Here is a 3614-nt window from a genome sequence, read left to right on the forward strand (position 1 = left end):
ATGTTGATAGCTTCTAAGAACATTTTTGCTTCAGGGTACCACCACCAGTGCCTAAGGCCCAATTTTTCTGCCTCTGTTTAACAGGGGCGTGTAATTACAATTTTTGCTTTAATATTTCACAGCAGGGCTCAATCCTGTGCTCAACAACAGAATCTGTGAGGGGTTACAGTGTTGTGGCACCACCACCACTGCCTAAGACCCAATTTTTCTGCCCCTGTTTAACAGAGGCGTGTAATTACAATTTTTGATCTAATGTTTCACAGCAGGGTTCATTAATGTGCCCACCAAGAGTAACTGTGAGGGCTTATAGTGTTGTGGCACCACCACCACACCACCATCAAAGGCCCAATTTTTCTGCCCCTGTTCAACAGGGGCATGTAATTACAATTCTTGATATAATATTACACAGCAGGTCACATTCCAGCGCCCACCAAGAGTAACTGTGAGGGCTTACAGTGTTCTGGTACCACCAACACCTAAGGCCCCATTTTCTGCAGAGTATCTAGAGCAGGCCATATAGTATATACAGGAGGTCCCCTACTTTCAAACATCGAACTTACAAACGACTCCTACTTACTAATGGAGGGAGACAACAGGAAGTGACATGAAATCTACCCCTAGGAAGGGAAATTCTCTCCTGTAAGAGTTAATATGGGAAAAAGGTGTCTCCTCTGATGCTTTATCACCAATCCTTGTTTCCCTAATAACCCCACATTTTCAAAATTCAATTGTCATTGGAACAGAAAGTGAGATGAAATCTTCTGAACAGGGGCACAGACAGCAAAAGAAATATTACAGGGGTGATAACCTTTCCCTATGTTATCCAAAAAGCTTAAAATTGATTTTTTGGCTGGAGCTACACTTACAAAATGTACCTGTTCCAATTTAAAAACAGATTCTACTTAACAACAAACCTACAGTCCCTGTCTTGTTTGGACCGCCTGTATACTGCTGTTCAGAGTATATAGGGCCTGGGGGCCCCACGCCTTTTCTTTTTCTATTTCGGTGTGGGGTTCCCCTTAATATCCATACAAGACCCAAAGGGCCTGGTAATGGGCTGTAGGGGGGGGGGGGGGCAATGCCGTGTTTTCTCAATAATTTTCATCCATATTTCCGGGACCCGACAGTACATTACAGCCACAAGCAGTTTTATATGACTTGTATTCCTTTAGAAATGTAATTTTCTGCAGGGACTGTTCTAAACACGGGAAACACTTTTATTTTTTCACTTTAAGCATTATCAAAATCACTGCTCCCGGAAAAACATCAGTTTTTTAAAACATTTTTGCATTGATACATGTCCCCTGGGGCAGGACCCGGGTCCCCAAACACTTTTTAGGACAATAACTTGCATATTAGCCCATAGACTTTAACAGTGTTACCCCCTTGCTATACCATCATTTCTGTCAGTGGAGGCTACCGAGAGGTCATGAGGTATAGCAGTGGTAGAGATGAAAGGTGAGGAGAAGTGTGTCCCTTTTTGTGTGGCTTTCAGGCGCTGTTGCCAATGGGCTGAGTGGTGGGAGGATAAAGGTCTTTTTAAGAATATGGTACTCAAATGGCTGGTGTTTTCTACCACGCTTGATCTGCTTGTGGTAGAAATTGCAACAGTGCGATCTGCTGCACACGTGCTAAAAAAGGCCCACACAGCTGAGCTCTGGGAAGTGGGCTGGGAGATAAGAGCTCTAAAATCTGATGGAATAGGGTGGCTGTTCCCTACTGTTCCATGATGGCTGCCTCTGGAGGACATTCTGCCCTGTTGGGGTTGTGCCTCCCCCTGACATTCCAATTCTTCTCAGGCGCCCAAGTAGACTCAGTGACCTCATCACCTGGAGCCAACTTGGTAATATGCTGTAGCGACAAAAAAACAAAAACAAAACGTGTATACAACACTTAATGTAATGCTGTTAAACACTGCACTACACGGACACTACACTATACTCTCACTACACTGACGCTCACTGACAATCGCACTAATTGGCTTGCTAAAAATGTATTGTCACTGAGCCCAACTTCACACTGCAAAAGGTTCAGTGGGAAGGAACCTTTTATAGTGTGGGGCTGGGACTATGAGCACTGAGCCATGATTTGGCATCATGACTTTGTTCAATCAGGGCTCTCACAGTGCTCTGTGCCCTGATTTCGGCAAAGCCTTGCGCCTGACCAGCAGACAGGTGCATTGCTTTAGCCAATCAGGGCTGTTACAATGCACTGTGCAGCATGCAGTGCATTGTGGGGTGCTTAGTGGGGGAATATCCCACCATGTGCCTTGCAAATTCGGGTGTTCTACGAACACCAGAATGGGCACTGTTCAGAGCCAAACTGATGCTTGGACCAGACAGCTCGCCCATCACTAGTCACAAAATGCATAGACCCATAATTGTATATGATTGTATTGTATTCAATAGGGAGTGAGGAAATATCACTTAGCTTATACCATATGTAGTATGTGTCCATTTGTTTTAATGGCCTTTGGGTTATGTCTATGTGATTTTATATAAAAGGTTTGTAATTTTATACTTTGTGCATTGTAATATTTAGTTTGTGAATGCTGGAATTTAAGGTGCTGGACATATTGGCATACTTACTTTTGCTGGCATTCACAGAGAAACTTTTGATAAGGAGGTTCAGCTTACATAAAACAAACTATCTGCTGTACAGACTATGGAATAAAAAATGATGGATGCTATCTGCCAGTTTCTGCTGATATATTGGTAAAATAATGGCTGAGCACTAATATTTCTGGCCATAAGTCTATAATATTTATTATGATTACTTATCATAGATGAGAGTCTGCTTTGGATTGTGGGGGGGAGGGGGGACTACAGGAAAATAAAAATAGAGTTCCCCTAAGAATCCATACCAGATCCTTATCCTTGATGATTGGGGTCCTCTTTTGTGTCTGACATGCATTTTAAAAATAAGGAAAAAAAGTGTGCCAAAAATTAACACTGGACCCTTATCTGAACATGCAACCTGGCTGTCCAGAAAAGGAGGAGAGCAAGCCTGTGCCTCCAGTTTGAACCGTGCTCTCAACATGGGAAGGGATCCTTGTTCCAATGCTGATGAGAACAAGGGCCTATTGGTCCAGTGACTTTGTGCATCTACAGAGGAGGACGTGCCAGAATCTGGAACCCTATAAGTGGTTGTAAAGCCTTACAGACCACTTTTCACTACAGTTAAGCCTATAATAAGGCTTACCTGTAGGTACTGGAAATATCTCCTAAACCTGCACGGTTTAGGAGATATTTACCATATACGCTTGTGCCAATGTCATTGGTGCATGCACACTTTAGAAAGGTCACGATCGTGCTGTTTCTATAGGGCCCGTGCTGTGACAGTCGGCTCCCGCGTGCTTGCGTGGGAGTGACGTCACATGACTCCGGCCAGTCACAGAGCCGGAGTCCGCGGCCCTGGAAAGAAGGGGGGTGAAGATGGATGCTTCCACCAGTGGAGACATTGCGGGCTTCGTTTGCAGGTAGGTGCAACATAATGGGCTAGTAAGCGATGCATACTAGCCCATTATGCTTTTACTTTGCCGGGGAATAAAGAGGAAATAAAACCCACCAGGGTTTACTTCCTCTTTAAGGGGGCATCCAGATACTATCCCCCTA

The sequence above is a fragment of the Aquarana catesbeiana genome, linkage group LG08, assembly GCF_042186555.1.
Source record: "Aquarana catesbeiana isolate 2022-GZ linkage group LG08, ASM4218655v1, whole genome shotgun sequence".
Lineage (NCBI taxonomy): Eukaryota > Metazoa > Chordata > Amphibia > Anura > Ranidae > Aquarana > Aquarana catesbeiana.